We start from the raw sequence: 22,607 nt of genomic DNA on the forward strand, positions 1-22,607 counted from the left end.
CTAGATACTATTAAGAGGCAACACCTACATGTGCTTATTAAGTGGCAGACACTGTTCCAGATGTTCTATTCCTACACATTCATTTAATCCTGACCATGCTCTTATGAACTAGATAGTATTATTATCTTCATTTTATAGATGGGCAAATTGAGGCATAAAATGTTTAATTTCCTCAGGGTTTTGAACCTATTAAATGGTGAGATCAAATCTGAATCAAGAGAGTATGGGTCCAGAATCCTGCTCTTCGCCAATCTGCTCTGCTGCTACCTCGGGATACACACAGCCATTGACAAGAGCTGAAATAGACTAAAGCAACAGATGTTTATAAGGAGTCCACCATACTGGTAGGGACTGAGATGGATAAAATGATAAGGACCTCATCTCTGCTCTTACCCGACCAACAAATAAGCAACTCCCTTGGCAGAATGAAATGGGTATTAGAACAGACGGTCTGGGGGATTTGAGAATAGGATTTTCATAGGTATCTAAAGTGGAAGGAAAGCATTTCAGGTTCAAGTAAAAGTGTGGATTTTAAAGTATGCCAAATAGGCTTGTCTGCCCAGATTGAAAGACATGCAGTGGGCATATGTTTGTCTCTTAGAAGGGTCTGAATAGAGGCCGGGCACAGGGGCTCACACCTGTAATCCTAGCATTCTGGGAGGCCAAGGTGGGTGGATTGCCTCAGCTCACAGGTTTGAAACCAGACTGAGCCAAAGTGAGACCTTGTCTCTAAAAAATAACTGGGCATTGTGGCAGGCACCAGCTCCTTGGGAAGCTGAGGCACAGGAATTGCTTGAGCTCAATGTTATTCTGCAGGCAACAGAAACCAATTTGACTTTTACTTTGGAGAACTATGTATAATACTGGAGTACAGTCTAAACAGAAGGAATGAGAAATTAAATCAGGGCAGTTTCAGTGACACATGTAAAAGAAGGATGATGTGGAAGATGTTGTGATATGGTGCCCAGACCTCCCCTTAAAAGAAACAAAGATCTGGCCAGGTGCGGTGGCTCATGCCTATAATCCCAGCACTTTGGGAGGCCAAGGCAGCTGGCTCATCTGAGCTTAAGAGTTTGACACCAGCCTGAGCACCTCACTTAAGAGTGAGACCCCATCTCTACTAAAAAAAAAATAGAAAAACTAGTTGGATGTTATGGCAGGTGCCTGTAATCCCAGCTACTTGGGAGGCTGATGCATGAGGATTGCTTTAGCTCGAGAGTTTGAGGTTGCTGTGAGCTAAAATGATGTAACAGCACTCTACTTGGGGCGACAGAGTAAGACTGTGTTTCAAAAAAAAACCAACCAAACAACAACAACAAAACCCCAAACAGAAGCAAAGGTCTTATTATGCAGGTCACTGAGAAGGCTGCCAATGAGGGCCCTCAGCTGTCAACATTTTTACTCAAGGTCATGCCTTTCTTCCTGGTATGGTGGCATCACTGAGTGATCATTTGGGGGTGTATAGACACACCTACCTCTCGCCACAGCTCAGGGTAGCCCTGAAGGGCCATCCTAGCTCCAGCACCCCCTGCACTGCAGTTGAACTTCTTTCTGTGCAGGCTGTCATGCTAAGAGCACTCCCCAGGAAGCCTCCCCTACACTGATCTCTGCCTTAGACTTTCATCATGGAAACTCAACCTGCTTCTGAGGGCTGCAGGATTCATTGTAAAAACAAAACCCAAGTTGGACAAGGAGGCAGGAATGCAGCAAGCGGAAGAGGAGAAGAACGCGTCAAAGATGAGGCCCAACCAGGGCAGCTAGAAGGAGGGCAGTCACAGCCAGCACTGTCTCTCCCCTGGAAAACTAATAGCCCTTCAGTGGCTCCCTTCCTTTTCTTTTTGATGCTGATAATCCCTATTGTCTGCACATAAACCAGAAAGATTCTTGGTCCAAACCCTTCTGTCCTGCACAGAAGAAAATCAAGTCCTTACCTGCCTACAACGTCCCACCTAGTCTGGCCCCCAGATATCACCTGTCTCCCCAGGCCACACTGTCCTTGCAGTTCTGGGACATATTAACCACCTGCCTGTGGAGCCCCCAGAAATTCCCATGGCTCCTGTTTCACTTCATTCAGGCTTCTCTGCTCAAACATCCCTTCTCAGGAGGTCTCTTTCAAGTAACCCATTCAAATTAGCAAGATCATTTTCTCTTCCTTAAACCTGCTTAATTTTTTTTCCCCCAAAGCACTTATTTCACTTTGACATTGACATTGTATTTACCTATGTACTTGTAATGAAAATTAGGAACACAGAAGAAGTATGTTTTCAGCAGGACATCTGAATTCAATTTTGACTGTGTTGAGTCTGAACAGCCTTTACAATAGTTACATCAGATGTTTAGAAGACACTTGCCAATTCAGGTTTCTAGAAAGACAGAGAAGGAGTTCCTCAGAGCATCTGACACCCTGTGAAGCGTGTGGGGGGATGAGCTAGAACAGCAGTTCCCAAGCTGTTCTGAGGCATCTTAGTCTCACGACAGGCTCTTTGAAATAAAGAATAGAATGGTCATATTTTTTTAATGAAAGATAAACCAATTCAAAGAGGTTTAATTTTAAAAAGTTAATGAAGAAAGAAATGATCAGAGAGGGAAAGGAAGAAGGAGAGTGAGACAGAGGGAGAGAGAGAAAGGGAATTTATTAGCTCATGGAACTGCAAAGTCCAGAGGTCCAGATGCAGGGACTCAAACGGGAATCCCAGAATTTGGTCCCTCTCCATCCCTCAGCTCTGCTCCTGTCTTCTCTGAGATGACTGCATTCTCAGCCAGACTGTCCAAACAGCCTCATGGCAAGCAGACCGCCAGCTTTGGTTCCAATTCCTTCCTATCAACAAACACAGTGAAAGACAGAGGCTCTTCTCCAGGAGTTTGTGAAAGGCTGGATGCAGTGGCTCAAGCTTGTAATCTTAGCACTCTGGGAGGCCAAGGTGGGAGGATTGCTTGAGCTCAAGAGTTCCAGACTAGCTTGAGCAAGCAAGAGTCAGATTTCATCTCTACTAAAAGTAGAAAAACTAGCTGGGCGTTGGAACCTGTAGTCCCAGCTACTCGGGAGGCTGAGGCAGGGGGATCGCTTGAACCCAGGAGTTTGAGGTTGCTGTGAGCCATTATGACTCCATGGCACTCTACCTTGGGCTACAGAGTGAGACTGTGTCTCGAACCAAAAAAAAAACTTCAAAAAAATCCAAAGAATTGGACCCGAGGAGCTGGTTCAGCATGAGTCATATACCAGGGGGGGTCTTACTCAGAACTGTCTTGCTGCCCTCAGAAGCAGGTGGACTTTCCAGATATGAGTGCAGCTCAAACCTCCTGGGTGAGCTGGAGGCTGTCAGGAGTTGATTATCGGCCTCTTTTCCCAACTCCACATTCCCTGATTTCACTTTGGGAGCTTGAAATTGGCCATGGTAAGATTACTTATACCTGTAGATTGGCAAATGCTAGGTATTAAGAATCTTTTTCTTTGGAGAATTGGCTGTTAACACTTACTAGCACATCAATTGTTACATGATGATTGCAAAAGCAGTAGAATGGGGAACTGACCCAACAGAACTCAGGAACTAAGAATGGAGGAGCAGTGGTTCCCCAAAGGACAACTGGAACCTTGTTAATAAAAGCAGGGTGAATGAATGTTGGGAAGTGCCCTCTCATATATTATGTTACATTATCACATCACATCATGTTATAGTAAAGATCTATAATAAATTAGGGACTCTAAAAAGGTCTGTAATTTTTAAAACGGTTTGGGTTAACTTAATGTTACCCAATCTTTTTTGATTAGGGAGTCCCTTTTTTCATAAAACTCTGAATAACCTGTCAATGCCTTTGGAAAATAGTGAACCAGAGTATACAGGTACAAAAGGAGGGAATTAAGAACAAACAAACCATTCATTTGTAGATCTTTTGCAGTGTTAGTGGCTGGGGAATGAAAAATTCATATGCTCCTTTTCTCCTTAAAATAGCAATTAGAAAATATCCAATATGGGGCAGTGCCTGTGGCTCAGTGGGTAGGGCACAGGCCCCATATCCTGAGGGTGGTGGGTTCAAACCCAGCCCCTGGCCAAACTGCAACAATAAAAAATATAGCCAGGCATGGTAGCAGGTGCCTGTAGTCCCAGCTACTTGGGAGGTTGAGGCAAGAGAATCACCTAAGCCCAGGAGTTGGAGGTTGCTATGAGCTGTGATGTCATGGCACTCTACCGAGGGCGATAAAGTGAGACTCTATCTCTAAAAAAAAAAAAGAAAGAAAGAAAATATCCGATATGAAAATGTTGATTTCAAACCAACTAATATGTCTGCAGACTTTAAGTTTTAGCCACTATAATAGGTTTAAAATCAAAGGAACGATAAAATCTTTCAGGCTGGATAGGATATGTTAATTTCTAATACTTTTATGGGCTATAATTAACCTTGGGTCATTGAGAAATCAAATGTTCAGGCTTTAAGAGTTTAGTTCTAAACCTTTATCTACTGCTATGATAGGAAAAATGAAAGTCAGAGAGCAATAAAAAATATTAATTTTAAAGAAGTTTCTTCTTTTTTTGGCAACTCAGTTCAATAAAGTACATTCTGACCCTGTTTTTAAGGAGTGATCATGGTAGCTCTTAAGAGTAAGGGCTTTTAGCCGGGCGTTGTGGCGGGCGCCTGTAGCCCCAGCTACTCGGGAGGCTGAGGCAAGAGAATCGCGTAAGCCCAGGAGTTAGAGGTTGCTGTGAGCCGTGTGACGCCACGGCACTCTACCCGAGGGCGGTACAGTGAGACTCCGTCTCTACAAAAAAAAAAAAAAAAAAGAGTAAGGGCTTTGTCTGCCTTGCTCATGGTTGTATCCTGAGGATTGCATGTATTTACATACTCAATAAATATTTGTTAAATATTGAATTTAACATATGAACAATGATGACAAAGGCACATTTTTATTCCACTTTATACTTCCTCATCCACATTACCTCATTTCATATCTTTTTGACATATAAAGGCATTCCCTACCCTTTCTTTCTCCCTTCATGTAGGAATCCTTCCGCCCACAGTCCATTGGGACTTTCTATTTTTTTTCCATTCATGATCTTTCTCCTCTTCCTTTTTGCCTAAATTAATTAGGGTTGCGTTTCTGCCACTTGCAGGAAAAGAATCTTCACAGAACAATCTTTGTTGACATCTATTATACTGAAAACTACCTTAACTGCAGACATTGATATAATTTGTTCTTCACTTGAAAATTTTTATTTTCTGAAGATAAACAAAATTATTGAAAGCTAGAATTCCAAAAGTGAACATAATTCTAGTATAATCTGAACGAATTCCTTTCTAAAATGCTCTGTGCGAAATATTCAAGGCAAAAGCAAAAAGAACATTCTCTACATCTGATGGAAGTGTCTGGAGAAGCTCCTGACTGTTGTGGGGTGGGGGGGGTTGAATATAAAGACACTTTCACGTTGAAGACAGGAGTAATCCTGCAGAGGTGGAAGGCAGTGTGAGAATCCAGCCACGGGGTCTCAGTACAGAGGTGTAAAAGGAGAACCGCCTGGGGAAGGGTTGGGGTAGCCTTGCCACAGATGCAAACCCATCTCAAATAAGAAACAGCAAGTCATCTATCTCAAACAATAATCTGAAACTGCAATGTAAGAAAGTTGGATTCAAGGAGAGGGTGAATTTGGACTAAGGAGAGATGGGTAAGAATTCATAGCACATCCTTCACGTTGGGAAAAGCCTTTGGATAGCGCTCAGTCAAAACCCAACTTTGTCAAAGTCTCACCTACAGGGGCAACAAGTTGTCAACAAGATCTTAGTGATGCTTCTGAAGCCAGAAGTTGCAGGAGAAGGTTTAGTGGCCAGGGCTAAAATAGAACATGAGTCCAGGAGTATGTGGGCTTCGGAGCCAAACTGCCTTGGTTTGAATCACACTGCTGTCAATAACTGTGTGGCCTTTGGCAAGTTACTCTGCCTCATTTATAAATGGAGATGACACACCTCTCACAATTCACAGGGCCACAGAGAAGAAAGGTGAGGCTGGTACGTTACCTGGCACACCGTGTAGGTGCTGAGTAAATGCTCGTTGTTAACCTAGTGACTACACATTCTGAGTCCTACTTTTAGCCAACATTTTCTAAGTCATAATAAATCATAACATCTTGGAATTAAATGGACTGCTGTATTCACATCTCTGTTGTTTTAATTCTTTGAGCTTTGGTCTCCTCATCTATAAAGTAGGACTTTAATACCTATAGCACAAAGAAAGTGTCCAGCACAGGGACTATTCATGTTAATAGCCCATGAATATTAATCTCCCAAACTGAGGCTCACCTGCACAACTATGCTTCTCTTTACTAGGGCTAAGGAAAAAAATCCAGCAAGGTTAGACTAATTGGAATAGCCCAGGTTGGGCCCAACTGTGTGTGTAGAATGGAATTCTATGTGCACCTGAGTTTCATTTGGATGTTCCTTAATTTAGGTAATGGCAAGCTGTCAGATCTTTGAGCATTAAAGACCATGATTAAACAAAACAGCCAGAAACTCAAGATTTCTTAGATGTGTCATAGAAAAGAAATTCCAACCTGTAGACTTTCTCCCTGAGAGTTGTGTCCTCAGTTACCTTGAGTTCCAGTGCAGACGCCATCAACAGATATGTCCCTGTTTACCAGAGCTGCCATGGCGATGGCCACTTTTGTTTTCCGATGTGACGGATTAGGTACCTGAAGGAAGCCCAGGGGACGTTACTGTTATTTAAATTAATTATTTAACTGACTCATTATTTTTTAGCTACCCAATGTTTCAGAGACCTTTAATTATACCTATCAGCAAATGTATAATTAGTTTTAGATTATTTTGGTTTTCTACAGAAGATTGATGGCTATGGATTAAATGCATTAGTTAGAATAATATATTCAAGGATTTAAGGAACTTGGGTCTGATTTTAGAGCACTCCGCTATCTCTGGCTGGTCCTCAACTCAATCCCTTAATCTTTTGGCTTCGTCCTCCATCTGTACAGGATGCCTCTGGCAATGCACTGAGTGCGGTAGTTGTAGGAATACATTAAATAATGGGCTTAATATCACGACTGAGAGGGGAGTAAATTGCTCTTTTGTAGGATCCATTAGCTCAGCTGAGAATATTAGTCCAGGACGCTGGGTCTACGATGGACTATCAGAAGTAAGGTAGTATCAATTTGAGTGTTTTGACTTTGCCCCTAAATGACTCTGGACCATGGAAAAAGAATATGGGGAGGATAGAAAAGCAGGTACAGAGGAGAGTGGGGGAGAGTGGGGCAGAGGAGAGTGGTGAGTCAGAGGAAGAGGTAGAAGGATGGAGGCCCAAAGTCTGAGAAGTGATGAATGGTGGAGACAGGGGCAGAAAGGGAAACGAGAAAATTGCTGAGCGAGAGGAAGAGCACGGTGATGTAAAAAGTAGATTCCACTGGGCCTGGACAGAAAGGTATGGAGAGGAGGCTGAGGAGGGGAGCAGGCCGCGTTCACTCCGGAGAGAGGGTTCCCCCTGGTCATCTGGCTCGGAAAGAGTTAGCTTTAACAGCTTGGGGCATTTAGAAATGTATTCCCAAGGTGACACGTCTCCAGGACCTAGGGAGTTAACCAAATATTAGTACAGTGGGGGGAAATGCTGTTTCTTGGTGTTCTTCAAATCAAACAATAAAGCCAAGTCACAGGGACAGGAGGTGACAGCAAAAAATAGGAGGGAACCAAAGGGAACAAAGACTACTTTAATGGTATCTCAGTGATACCCATTTACTCCTCATAATCCTCTAAATGTTACTCTCTGAGGACAGCTGAAAGCTATAACCACTACACTATCACCTTGATCTCTCCACAGGAGGCTCATAGATTTGCTTTGAATTAGGAGTGCTGGTAGAAACCATAATAATGGTAACATGTATTGTTGAACATCTATTGCTTTATGTCAGGAATATTCACAGGCGTTCATCCAAAAGGGTTTTGTGGTAGGTCTACAAACAAAACAAAACAAACCCCAAACTTCTAAGAGAGGAAGAGAAAAATACACACATACACCCTGGCTTGGGAAAACCATAATAAATTTGACACAGCAATAGAGGTTTTATAAAATTATCTCATTTTGTCCTTTCCAAAACCCTATGAGGTAGGTGCTTTTAATAATCCCTTTTTATAGAGAAGAATCTGAGAAAACCAAGATTTGATATTATGTCCTTGGCCTGACATCAAAGACCAGTATTAAAACAACTCTGCAGGATTCTTACTACTTAAACTGCAACAACAGCAATTTCAAAATTATTCACCAGAAAAATGTATTAGCTTTGCCTCTCCTAAAAGATAGCCATAATTGTTGTTGTGTAGCATCCCTCTTAACTTAGACATTCTAATATCCCTTATTTAAGGACCCTTATGAGAAATTCCTCTCAGAGACTGGGCCAGAAAAGACTTTCTCCTAAATAAACTGTATGATTCCTTCCACTTGGCAATGAGAGTTAAGAAAACCTTCATTTCTCCTATTTCACTGCTATGAGGAAGCTTGGAGCTAAGTTTTATATTCAAATACTATTGTTTATCTTTCATTGTAAACTACTTTAAGTCCTTTATGGAAGAAGGTACAGTACAAATAAACAAAACACAAGCAAAATACAATCCTGTTAGGGCCATGCAAACAATATAATAATTTATTAAATTATTTTATAACACTCCTGAAATCATTTTATCTAAAAGAGACTACTCCAAACAGAAGTCTACGCAGATACTATTTTCTATAGTGTGTATCACATTTTTCTTTTCCCTGAACAGCATTCCAAACCACTTTGGGTAAAGAATATGAAATTTAGAGAAAATTAGCTGACTACTCTCATATATCTTCTTGTTACAGAAATCTAATTAAAGTCTTGAATCTTGTCCAAAGCTATGCTCTAAAATAAACCAATTTAAGCCTGAGTTTGTAAGTCAGGCTTAAACGTAGAATAATTTCACTCATTTCAATTATTCACGGGTTAATAACTATGCTTAATTTGTAGATTTTTAATTGGTTCTAAAGTTTCTTCCGGAACACAACCATATCTCATCCCAATGACTGATAAACGCGAGGTACTTCATCACACATCAGGGAAGCCTGTTACAGGGCCAAGATGTAGCTAATTTAATAACAAAGCTCCCATCATTTTGAGTTTGCTGCTTTTGTGAGTGATTGATCCTTTCAAAAAACAAAGCCTTCCATTTCCAGAACTTTTATTATGGGTGTGATTATAATTTTTGTTTCACTTCAATGTTATTCTATAATTAAGCATTTCAAACAAAACCTCATTTACAGAAAAAGAAGGAAGGAAAGAAGGGAGGAGGGAGGGAAAGGGAAGGAGGGAAATGAACAAAATAGAAAGGCAGGGAGAATAGCCAATAGCTGAGAAGAGCACAAATCTTGAGCAAAAAATAATTAGCTAAGAAGCCAGTTCTGCTTATCCAGCAAGTGCTTACAGTTCAGAATTTTGCTACTTCATCCCAATTCAATTTTAGCTGTTACATAACCTACACTTTCACTTCTAATTATGTGATCCTTCTACTTTGGCATTTTATACATTGACCAAACATTTATGGAGATAAGGTTTTTTTATTGTATATAAGTATCAAACAAAGCAAATTCTTATTCCAATACTTATTTTGCAACAGTCCTGAAATTGCAAAAAAAAAAAGTATATATATATATATATATTACTGTTTACAATATAGCCTGGCCTATAAAAAAGTACATAAAAATCATGTCAATCTGTGACACTTAAAATTGAGCTGAAATTCCTATAAGAATCCTACCCTAATTCATAATTTTATACAGTTGATAAGAAAAATTTTCTCTTGACAGCAGTCAAGTACTCTAAATTAGATTATGGTCTAGTCATAGCCCAAATATTGCTAAAGTTATCTTTAAAGCCTTGGAAACAGAAACTCTGTAATGGAAATAGAAAATCTATTATTTCTCATGAAAAAGTATGGATGCTACAACTCTTCAAATGGTGGGCTATGTGGTGTTCCTTAGAAGCTGCAGCAAATTTCCAACTTTCTTATCTGTGAAGTGAGTATACATCAGAGGTACGTTTTCTGTTAAACTCATAAAACACAAGATTTCAGGCATTGTTCTCTAGCAATATGGTCATCGGGTCATGTATTTTTGTACACTTTGTAAAAGTTAGGTATTTTAACTGCCATCAGCTGACACTGGGGTCTTTCCACTTTGATTTTCCTTTTGTCACTTTCTTTCTCCTTGGGTAGTGTTGGGGCAGCCTGGGAATGCTGTATTTTTGTTTATTTTTTTTAAGGGGACCACCCAAATTGCATTAACAAAATGTGCACCAGCCACCAGGTGTGACAGCCATATCCGTTATGGACCCAGGTGTGTTGTGAGGTGACAGGCAACACCAGGTATATCGTGTGTATCCAGTGGATGTTAGCGATGATTATTCCAGTGTGTGTGCTCTTTCTCCACGTATGTGTACATATAAACACACACATACCAGGGGTACCAAAATATTATACACATTTTAAGAGATCTTATTGGAAGTAAAGTAGATCAGTCTCATAAAATTTATGAATTGCCAGCAAAATGCAAGTGTGTAGCAAGGCTAGTTACACTTGACGAGTAATGGTACCCACATTTCAACTTTGAAAAGTAATACACAGATAAAATCTCTTAAAATGTGTATATATATTTTTGGCAACCTGACACACATACATAAAACAAGGTCACAGAAGTCACCATTTTATGTAATGTGTTTAAAACTAAAATTTTTTTCCTGGAAAGAGATTTTTCAGCCCCAGGCCACGGAGCCTTATCGTGGTTTTTTGGGAGGCCCTAGGCATTTTTGCCTCTGTTGAGCACCTTCCTCTATTAAAAAATATTTTAAGACTTCATTAGTACAAAGACAAATATATTAATATATATTAAAACACTTCCTTAAACCTAAATGTCTATTTTCTTCTGATTTGAAAAAAAATTAAGATTATTTTTGTGTGCTCCTTAAAGTGTTGTGGGCCTTGGATTAATGTGCCTAATGGGAAAGCGTTACAAGATTCTCCAATAGGATAAATTTCCCAAACCATCAAAAGAAAGAGGGGGGATACACCTTGAAAGAGGTTTCAAATACACAAAATAGATAATTTTCCAAACAAGGTCTTAGGGGTAATGGAACGCATTTAATATTAGTTTTAGCGTTCACAATAAGAACATGGGTGGAGCTAGCCACTAGGACACTAGTAGGGACGATACCTTGCACTGACGTATTTTTTTGTTCTACTTTTCTATCAATGTACTTTCAGGCGTTTTGTTGCCCATTTTAAAGTTGCGTTATCAGCAGGGAAAAGTTATTTTAGAAAATAATCCTCATTTTGCCAATTTATAAATTGCTTTGGAATTTCACCCAAAGTTCTCTCTATAAAAACACGTCGGCCTTGGTGCTGCTGGTGCTTCAGATAAATCATAAACGAAACAAGCCGGCTTCCCATTAAAGGTGTGTCTGCAGAGCCCTCACTCTGCGTGCCAGGGGCTCTTTCTGGCAGATTTCTGAACTTTGCAGAATTAATTGCGCCAAAGAGAACACCATCAAACACGTCCAGCACAGAGCGTAAACATCAAATCACGATTCTGCGCCATCAAACACTCTTCCAGCTAATTTCATTTGCTGCATTACTCTGAAGGAAAACCGAGGCCAAGTGCAACTGCGGAAATGGGAACAATGCACGGAGGAAAAATCTCACCCCATTAAGGGATCCGTTTCTTCTTCGCACAAATAAGCCCACCACGCCTTGGAGGCAAGACTAGATGGCTCCAGGATATTCTCAGAATGCCCCCGAGGGCCCTGTCGGGCTGAGCGAGCTCTGCGCCAGGGAGGAAGAACGCGACCTGAGCGGCAGCGCCCCGGCCTTGGGAGCAGTTTAGGTAACTCGTAAAATCTAAACCCTACACAATCTCCCTCCCTACTCCCAGCCCCAGGTGGAGAAGCTGGTTTTCCTGTGCACTGTAGTTGCAGAGGCGGCTAAAACACGTTTTCGTCTCCTCCAGGCGATGTTTGCAGCGCGCACGGACGCCGTCTGGGAGCCGCTCTCCTTCCCGCAGGCCGCCCACGCACGGCCGGCCTTTCTAGACGATTTGCACCGGCTGGGCCGCTCCGCTCTGCCCGGCTCTTCTATGACCTTCCGAGATTGGCCTCGCCACCCGAGTCTCAGCGGAAGCACCACCCCTCGGCGCCCGTGGGCCCGCGCGCGGCCGCCATCCGCCGATTCCCAGGGGTGGCCCCGCGGGAGAGCGCCGGTGCGCGCGGCCGGGCTCGGGGCGGCGGGGGCGCGCGGGCAGCTTCCGGCGGGGGCGCGCGGGGTGCGGGCGGCGGGGCGGGGCCGGGGGCGGGGCCGGGCCGCGGCGCCCCCCGCCGAGCGGCGTGCAGTCACCACCCCCGCGCGCCGCAGTCCGAGCTGGAGCGTCTCGGCCCTGGCGGTTACCGTTGCCTCTGGGCGGCTCTGGCGGCGACTGCGGCTCCCGGGGTCTGCAGAGGGCAGTGGGCTGGCCCTGGCCCGTGGCCGCCTTCAGCCCAGCGCTGGGACTGGGGAGGCGAGACGGCGGCTGCGGGTTGTGCCCGGCCCCCTCCTTGGCGGCTCCAGCCCTCGGGCGGCTGCGGGCTCCGGGCAGCCCCGGGCGGCGGCCGAGCCGGCGGCTCGGAATGGCGAGATAGCAGCGCGGGAGCGGCCGGTGAGTGCAGAGGCGAGTGGGCGCGGCGCGGGGGGTAGGAGTCGCGGAGCCTGGAGCGGGGTCCCGTGGGCACGTCGCCGCGAGCGCCTGGCGGCCCAGGCGGGGTTGAGGGCAGCGCTCCTGCCGGCCCTTGCCCTTGCCCTTGCCCCAGGTCTGGGAAGCGTCCGAGGTGACTGACCCGAGGGAGCGCTGTTCCGGGTCGCGCGGTCGACCGCGCGCGCGGTGGGTCGCTCTCCGAGCGCCTTCTCCCCCGCCGCCAACTTCGGCCCCGCGTAGGGCATTCAGCTCTGAGGCCAGAGGTTACCTGCGAAGTGGGCAGGAGCTTTAAAAAATTTTTTACTTGTGGAGATTGTGACCTGCCAATTGACTTCGTGCCCCGGTACCCCAGCTCCTCTTTAAACCAGTTCTTCGTCTTTTCTGTATTTATGGTGCATTCGATACCTGTGTTCTGTGTCCGAAGGCGCGGTAGTGATTAAACCCAAGGTTAAAGTGTTGGACGTCAAAGTTTGTCTGCGTGAAAGGTGTCACTTCTGATGTTTTGTCTAAAAGCACAAAGCTGGAATCATGACTCCTGACTAACGCAAAACTGCACATCAAGTGTTCTGGAATTACTTGTGGGCTTGAATAATGTGATTCTGCTCCGCACATTCCGCTGCCAAAAATATACGAGGTCTTTTATTTGCAGTTGGTTGTCTTTGTGTTCTTTTCCTATGTGTTCAATGCAGTCAGATATTGATATAACCTGTAGTGTTATGAATGGTTTTTATATGGAAATGAGTTCTTTGCATTTCTTTTTTATGTCTTTTAAAATAACAGTTTTTCACTAGAAAAGTTTCAATTTAAAGTTTGCCTTCCGTTTTATGCGCGTTGATTTTTTTTAGATTTGTTTTTAATTTAAAGAAGTATTTGCTTGGAGTAGAATTAATGTAACTAGTATCTTTTATAACTAGTATCTTTTAGTCAGGATTCCAAAAATGGTGCCGAGGTTAAAGTTAAAGCAAAGCTCCCCCCACAAATGAAACGTTAAAACATTTTTTCCCAGGGCCAATATCATTTGCCCCTCCCCTTAAGTGATTATTTTGCCACAAATCTGAAATCATATTTTATTATTATCGGAGAGTTTCTTGCCTAAACCTGACAGAAGGAAGGAAACCTCAGTGTAGTCTGTGTTTTTAAAAACATGAGACTGTTCTCTTGTTTCTTACACTTTCTGTTTTATAATAAGCTCCGGGGAAACTGTTCCTTTGGAGGCATCATTAGGGAGCTACAAGCTCAATTTAAATGTGAGTTATGTCTTGGGGTTAACTAAGCAGCTATTTCCTCTCCACGAATTGAATTGAGGCTTCTTTGGCTTGTAGTATGTGAGATCACTGCCTCACAAGCATGGCTGTGTAATTGGTGGAGATTTGGATTCTCTTCTTGGAGAAGGGACCCTGCTATTGAAGGGAATACAATTTTTATGATTTTTTATCATTTTTGCTTGTGAATGGTCATCCTTGATGAATATGTTAGTAATAGTATAAATTATTCTTATGTTAAGTTTATTGTATTAATTTGTATGATAGGCAATCGATTCACACTGGAGAAGTTTCGGTAGATACAAAAAAAAGTATAGAGTAGAAAGTGTTAACTCTTTCCCACCATGTCCCACAGTGTCCAGTTCCTTCCCCAGGAACCAGGGCTGGCCTCTCATCATACATCTAGACTTATCCTGTGCTCATATGAACATTTTGTATGTGTTCTTCTTATTTGTCTTTCCACAGGTGAGGACCCTCACTGTATACTCCATTGTGCACCAGCTTTTCCTCCCACAGAGTACTGAATCATGGCAGCCTCCATCAGTCCCTTAGAGACCTGCCTCATTCTCTAAAAGCTGTTGAGTACTCCATTAAGGATGAACCATAATTTATTTAACCTCTTCTTTATTGAGGTATATGTAGGTTGTTTCTAATATTTTGCTATGAAGTTGTTGCAAAGCATTAGTTTTTGAGGTTTTTGAGTGGTTTTTTGTTATTCCCAAAGGCCCACAGCAATAGTAATTCTTTACCTAATGTTCCAGGAAATAAATGTGCTGTCTCCCCAGTGTGCAATATTTGCTTTTATATAACTTTGCAATGATCCAGGAGGCTCTTTGGCATCTTTACTGTGAAGTGTGAGCTGTGATGGTTAATAACTAAAGTCATATTCCTTGAGTAACAACTGAGCTCTTTCGTTTCAGCAAAGAAAGGAACAGATGCAAGTTTTTTTTTTAATCTATAGAAAAAACTCCTAAGAGTTTAAATAATTTTGAACATGGAACGAAGGCCTTATGTTTTTGATTAAATTGAAGAGGAAAACAGTTTCATAAAACTTCTTTGCCACGAGACACTAAAATCCTTGCCTACTATAGATTATCACTAGTATCTCATATTTTAATATTGGTATAATATGGTTACAAAGTTTACAACTGTGAAGAGGTTATGAACAACTCATAAGGGGAAGGATGCTTCTAAAAATATTTGGCTCTTTTTTTTCAGGTGAAAAATTACAGTCTCAGTATGCTTTTAAAAAAGAATTAATTGATATGAGGACAATTAATGACAATTAAGGTCATGGGGGGGAAGCAGAAAGAGGGATGGAGGGAGGGGGGTGGGGCCTTAGTGTGTGTCACACTTTATGGGGGCAAGACATGATTGCAAGAGGGACTTTACCTAACAATTGTAATCAGTGTAACTGGCTTATTGTACCCTCAATGAATCCCCAACGATAAAAAAAAAAAAAAAAAGAATTAATTGTAGAAGTAATGCTAATGGTAGACATTGAGCCTAAGACAGTGTAAAGTTTGAGTATTAGCCAATGTTGCTTTAGTATTTCCATTGTGCTTATATTCAAGAGTTGTATTTTAAGACATCATAGTGTAAGCTATGATGGTCTTTTTAAAAAGCTGATCAAATCTTTCAGCATTTAAGGTATTCTCTTTTTCCTTTATTTGGTTCCTGTCCCTGTGATACAAAACCATAATGACATCTATATTTGTTCTTGTTAAATAGGTATTTACTGGGCATCTGTTAATATTTCAGGAAAATTTCTAGGGACTGAAAGAACAGCAGTGATTGGGCAGAGGGCTCTGAGAGGTGGAGATCTGGAGGAAGACAGGCTCAGGCAGAGGGAAGGGCTAGTGCCAGGGCCTTGAAGTGGGACTGAGCTTGCGTGCCTGAGAGACCAGGGACCTGGAGTTGATGATGAAGGGGAGGGGAGAGTAGCAGTCCGGGAGGGTGGAGGGGTGGTGGGGTGGTGGGGTGTGTGCGCGCGCTGGGATTGGTGCTCCACGTGTTGCATATGTCAGGAAATGTTTGTAGAAGTCAGCTTCTCCACGGCTTGGAAGCTCTGAGAGGGCAGGAACACACCTGCTTGTGCTTCTTTGCTCCTTAGCACCTGGTGCTGCCTCTGTCACATAGTTGGCTGTGAAGAGTTATTGAGTAAGTGAGTAAGAAATAATCTGGCCTGATTTTTGTCAAAATACTTAGATTTGGGAGGCTTTTATCTGAGTTTTCTAGGTTAGCTCTGGCTATTGGCATTACCAAATCTGTTACTCTGTTAACACACTCTCTCAAATTACTGCTTTTGTCAAATTATTGCAGTAAGTCAGTTCCACTTGATTGCTTTTCCATAAACTTCAAGTAAGGAACCTTAAGAGCATAGCTTTTTTCCAGTAACAGTGATTCCTGAGAGGTTTAGTTAGCATTTTCGTCCTTTATTTCAGTGGACTAGCCATTTGCATAAGGGTAAGATTTCAAAGATGCCTTCTTTGTACTTTGAATATTTTAATTCTTTTGGGCAGACAGCAGACTGATGAGCAGATGAAATACACGTACACGTTATTCAGGTACTTTGATGCTCACAGGAGGAGTGTGTGCATGCTCTGTTGTTTAGGGAGTATTGGGAACGTATGGTATTTCCTCTTCCCAACTTCTAATCTGTTTATCATTCTAAATATATGTTCCTTTATAGTCATTGAAAGCCTAGGAAATGAGTTCTATGCCAAGTAATTGTTATAGATGTCCAATAAGGATCTGTTGCCTGTCTCTTGACTCTGACTTTTGGGCTGCTGTTTGATATCACTTTAGTGATCTTTCAGAATGTGGGTTTTTAACTTTTAAATTTCCCATTCTAATTGGTTGATACATGAGCATAATAAGTTGTTTCCACTTGAGATGATTTTATCTTCCAGCTTTTTCTCATAAGTGCTGAATAAACTCTGTGTAAAGGATGAACTCCTTAGCTCTCCAATTTTTAAGTGAAGTGGCTATGTCCTTTTGTCCTGATAGTGGCAGCAGAAGCACTTTAGGCAGGTAGTAGAAGCACGTAACATGGTTGTGATGAGTGTAGAGGCTTAGAAGCTCGAGTTAGAGTACTTTTTCCAGTTCCTTTCCATTTCCTTTTGTGAACTATGGAAATACGTCTTGCTCTGTCTAACGTGACAGCACCTATGTTCTTCCTAGTGTACTACTGGTGCCGTTCAAGTAGGCAAAGCTTGGGTTTGTTAGATCTTGTCTTACAGTTTTATCCTGGAAACCAAGGGAAAACTTATGGTAAGTGAATTTACCAGTGTGCTTTTGCAAAGTGGTAAGAAAATCTTGGCTCTTACTCATTCTTCTGGCTAATAAGGCAAACACAGAGGAAGAATTGGAATCATTGTGTATGCCTAGAGTTGAGAACGTGTGTGGTATCTGTATTATTTAGTGGCAATATCCGTAGGGGCCACAAGGAGGTGATATTACTTCCTGAAAGTGTGTGTGCCCTTCCCTAGAGAAGAGACCCTGAGGCCCCTGGCTGTACCTTCTTCTGTTTTCTAAAGTAGCCTTCACCAAGAGACTCTGCATCCAGAACAGTTGAAATGGTAATGGCAGGGACATCTGGTGGAAAACAAGTGTTGGCAGAAGTAGTGATTCTCATTTCTACTTTTAGAAATGCTAACGGGGCAGTGATTTGTAGAGCTCAGATGGAAGGAATTGTGTGATTGTGTATGGCTGTTGAGTTGGGACTGGGGTAAGTCAAAGAGAGTTGGGAATCCATTGCCAGGGCTTCAGATTGCAGCTGCTGGAGTATCACCAAGACATGGTAGGGGTGAGGGAATAGGGTACCAGCTCTTTTCTGCGCAGCAGGCTTGGAGGCCCACTGCATTGCCATATTTCATGCCTTGGTATTTAGTGCAATATAAAAGTGAAGGAGATGAAGACATTGTAGAAGCCTCTCGAAAGAAACAGTTAAAATTCGGAGTGTAAGTCTTTAATTAGAACTGTATTCTATGTTTATTCTTTGAAGATGCCTGGGTTACCAACACTTTACTGTAGATGTGAAAGTAGTGTTTTGGGAGAAGCTGGGTGTGAGTTTTATGGAAGAACTGTAAAAAGCTCAAAGTGCAAAGCTCTTGTGAATAATAGAAAATTAAGTATTCAAATAAAACCAAAAACATTACAGAATTTTGTTGAGAGCCAGAGGGACCCTCAAGAGTATCTGGTAACTTCTTCACTTCAGTTTACAGATAAACTGAAACCCAGATGTGTTACAATTTGCCAAAGAATCCAGTAGTTCCTGATTGGCATTGTAACCATGATTTGCTGACTCTTAACTGCAGGGGAGTTCTGAGCTTCCTTCTAGAATAGCAGCTTCTCAAGGGCAGGAACTCTCTAGACTTCACCCCTGTGTCCTTGCATTAGAACTGTGCTCAGCCTAGAGTAGGCATTCAGATATTTGCGAGTAAATTAATATTTAAAAGAATTTTAAGAACTTCAGATTGCCGCATGAGGTATAAGATAGTACTTATAAGATTTGAGAGAATATGCAGTTTTGTGAGTTTCTTATTAAAGAATAAAGCATGTTGCTGTTATAACCTAAACTCATAAGCCAGACTCTTAAGGTACATTGTTTTACCACTAGCTTGGCACCTTTCAGAATCAAATTTCAGTAGTTTATATTCATTCTTTTAGTTCAGTTTTCTGGTATTTGGTGTCATTAAGTTTTACATTTGGTATTTGAAAACATAACACTTTAAAATCTATCATTTGCTGTTTAAATTATTGGCTGCTTTTGTAGATGTGCTATAGCAATAGTTTCGCTATTTTAAAAACGTATGGCCATATAGGGATTTGATTGTTAAAAAACATGTCTAGCCAACTGGAGGGTTTTGGAAATTGTCACTTTCAAATGCTACCGTGGGTCTCTGAATTGTTATAACTTTTCTGGAGGGCAATTTTGTATTACTCATCAAAAGCCTCAAAAATGTGCCCTGTCCCTTAGTCAGGCATTTCCACCACTAGGAATTTAAGCTGAGGACAAACAATGAAACTTGTGTACAGAGACCAACCTCTAGCAGTGGTTCTCGCCCACAGGCTTCAAGTGTCGCCATGCTCCTCTCAGAAACTTTCTCCTTCCCACGGTGATTCTTAACCTGGTGGGAAGTCCCTTTAGTGAGGTGTATCAGATATCAGAGAAGGGTTCTCCCAAGTGAGGAAAAGACTCGATTCCAGATTTTGGTGAGCACCACAAAAATGATATATGCAAAAAGAAAAAGCCTTCTAATTTGCAAAAATGATTTTGTAACTTTGCTTGTAGTCATTATAAACTTGAAATAAATGTTCAATAATAGGGAGAGTGATTAAGTGAATTGTGGTATATACATGTGATGGAATACCTTTTCTTTATTAGCAGTGATGTAGGGGAGTATGTATTGATGTAGAAAGATACTCAGTATTTGTAACTGAAAAAGCAGAATGCAAAGCAACACTATGTGTAAACTGATCTAAGTTTTTGTTTGTTTGGAGGGTTTGTGTGTGTGTGCATAATTTTCTACATATTATGTAGGAAAATGCTAAGATTATATGAGATTTCTTTGTGTGTTGAAATTATTCATTTCATTTACTGGAATTTCCAACATATGAAGCATTCCATGTGGTAAGGGAACTAGGATCAGTACCTGCTTCCCATTTACTGATAGCATAAACTTGGGCAAGTTTTGTGTTCCCTTATCTGTAAAATGGAATAATAATATCCAATCCATGGTGCCTGCAGATGGTAAGTATTTGATAAATATTATCTTCACTTCTTTGATCTGACACGATTAAGGCCGGTATTAAATTCCTTCTTATTATACAGGATTTATAAACACAATACTTTTGTTTTATAAGTCATCAAACTGTCGTGGAAGATACTTTAGGGCATTCTAACAACATTTTGTTGCTTCTGGTCACTGGGAAATATTTCGTTGAGTTTTTATTTATGTTAAAATAAATTTTTGTTGCCAGTAACTTTTTTTTTTTTTTCAGTTTTTGGCCGGGGCTGGGTTTGAACCCGCCACCTCTGGCATATGGGGCTGATGCCCTACTTCTTTGAGCCACAGGTGCCACCCTGTAACTTTTCTTTTGAATTGAAGGGTTTTTGTTTTTTTTCTTTTTCTACTATTGTTTTGAATAGTGCTGTATAAATTTTTGAAGTCAGGGTCTGATCTTCCTTCCCTTTTATAAAGGTGTTAGACTGAAATGTGATTAATTCCTTCTGTAGCCTTGAGTGCCTTTTCTTTGCCAGGCACTGGGTAGGCATCAGGTACGTAGCAGTGTCCCTGCAGATATGCCCTTGCCTCTTGAAGGGCATATGGGAAATGACCAGTGCAGTTCAGAGCCAGGAGGCCCACCCAATAAATAGATGGTCACCACAATTAAATATCAAGTAGTTCTCATTTCCTCTTCCGCAATTTTAAAAGGAATTTTGTTGTGATGTTACATTTCAGTGAACACAAACATTGCCTTGAGCTTATTCAATGAATTACTGTATATGTTGTTTCACTTTGTTGACATTCACAGATAATTTAGTGACAACTTAGATAACTGTGAGAATATTCTAGGCTAATAGGTTTAAAATTGCTACTATATATCTTCTGTGAAGGATAATCTTTCATTACCTTGTACTTAAGGTCATACTTGACTTTATGCCTTTTTGAGATTATCTTTTATAAAATTACTGAGAATGGATTTCTCCTAATAAATCTACAAAGCGTAAAATTTGTGGATAGCCCACTTGAGAAATTTTGGCATATTATCTTGGTGAGAGACAAGGGTAATAAAGCATGTACCATGACATACCATGCAATGACATTTTGGTCAACAAGGGATGGCATATATGACAGTGGTCCCGGAAGGTTACAGTAAAATCTCTATAGTTGACTGTCTCCCTATATTGACCACCTCCTTAGGTTGACCTAATTTTCATAGATGGGACGTGCACCACCTGCATGTATCAGTACAGTAGGCCTAGTTCCTTATGTTGACCGTCTCTGTATGGTGGCCAGTTTGTTTTAGTCCCTTGGGTGGTCACTGTACTATAACACAGTATTTTTACTGTACCTTTTCTATGTTTAGATATGTTTAGATACACAAATATTTAACATTGTGTTAGCATTGCCTACAGTGTTCAGAACAGTAACATGTCCAAGTTTGTAGCCTAGGAGCAATGGGCTGTACCATCCAGCCTTGATGGCAGCTATACCATCCAGCCTTGGTGGGTAGTCATCTGTACCATCGAGCCTTGGTGGGTAGTCAGCTGTACCATCCAGCCTTGGTGACCATCCAGCCTTGGTGGGTAGTCACTTGTACCATCCAGCCTCGGTGGCCATCCAGCCTTGGTGGGTAGTCAGCTGCACCATCCAGCCTTGGTGGGTAGTCACCTGTACCATCCAGCCTTGGTGGGTAGTCAGCTGTACCATCCAGCCTTGGTGGGTAGTCAGCTGTACCATTTAGGTTTTTGTAAGTGTACTCTTCACACAGTGATGAAATTGCCTAAGGTCATATTTTTTAGCACCATCATTAAGCAAGCATGACTATAGCTTAATGTTTCCAGTATGTAAAACTATACTAATTTTGTAATTGGTTCTACAATTTTTTAAGTTGGAAACAGTTGTAAATATTTTTATATAAAGTTGACCCTCAGTAGTCATGCAAGATGCATCCTGGAACCTTCTTGACAAATACTAGTCTTGCATTTTATTTCCTTCATACAGCCAAGGAAAAGAAGACAATTTCTTGTTATGGTGTAGAATTCATAGGATGTTTCATCACGTCACAGGTTGGAACCAACAGCATAGTCAACCTTTTATGTGTTTATTTTAGAGATGAGGTCTTGCTGTGGCCAAGGCTGGAGTGCAGTGACATGATCAGAGCTCAGTGCAGCCTCTTGAACTTACTTGAGTTCAAGTAGTCCTCTCATCGCAGCCTTACAGTAGCTAGGACCACGGGTATGAACCGTCATGTTCAACTATTTAGAAAAAAAAATTTTTTTTAATTTTTATTTTTACACATACATGTGTTTATTAGGTTTCCATTTTTTGCCTTCACAAAATTAAAGAGGCTTAAAATTTGATAACAATAACAATGTTTAAGATAAGGACTAGAAACAAAAACCTCGTAAAGAATGAACAAACATAAATACATTCAGAAAAGAAATCGGAGAATTTCTGCATTGAAATATTAAGCAATAATAATAATGCAAAGAAAGTAACATTCACATTGTCAGATAAGAGTATGTCTATTATAGAATGCTTTGACTCTGAGATTCAGTATGGAGTCATCAGTTAACTTCTTCTTTTTTTTAAGTCTCAAAAAATAGACAACTAATATTTATAAATAAAAGTAAAAGATAATTTCAAAAAACAGATCATGCCAAATCTTATAGACAATAGAAAAAGAAGAAATACTTCAAAATCATTCTACTTGATTTGGGTACACCTGATATAAAAATTGGAGAGAATATATTATTATAAAGGGGAAATTACAAACATATTTCACTTATGAGGATGCAATATCCCAAACAACATATTAACAAGTTGAATTAAAAAATTAATGTTTAAGTAATGTACTTTGGTCAAAATTAAATCCAGTTTATGTGAGAATTA

General features: G+C 41.2%; 1 protein-coding gene across 2 annotated transcripts in view; it reads left to right on the plus strand.

Moving 5' to 3' along the window:
• LIFR (LIF receptor subunit alpha) overlaps positions 1–22,607 on the plus strand; it is a 121,170-nt gene that overhangs the window by 28,269 nt on the left and 70,294 nt on the right. The window contains exon 1 of one of the 2 annotated variants that reach the window (XM_053591918.1): positions 12,392–12,685. The exons of the other annotated variant lie outside the window; for it this stretch is intronic. The gene's annotated coding sequence lies outside the window, so the exon portion shown is untranslated. Of the gene's footprint in view, positions 1–12,391; positions 12,686–22,607 lie in introns of those variants that run through there. 2 annotated transcript variants of the gene reach the window in all.

This window comes from Nycticebus coucang, chromosome 1, assembly GCF_027406575.1.
Source record: "Nycticebus coucang isolate mNycCou1 chromosome 1, mNycCou1.pri, whole genome shotgun sequence".
In the NCBI taxonomy this organism is placed as follows: domain Eukaryota; kingdom Metazoa; phylum Chordata; class Mammalia; order Primates; family Lorisidae; genus Nycticebus; species Nycticebus coucang.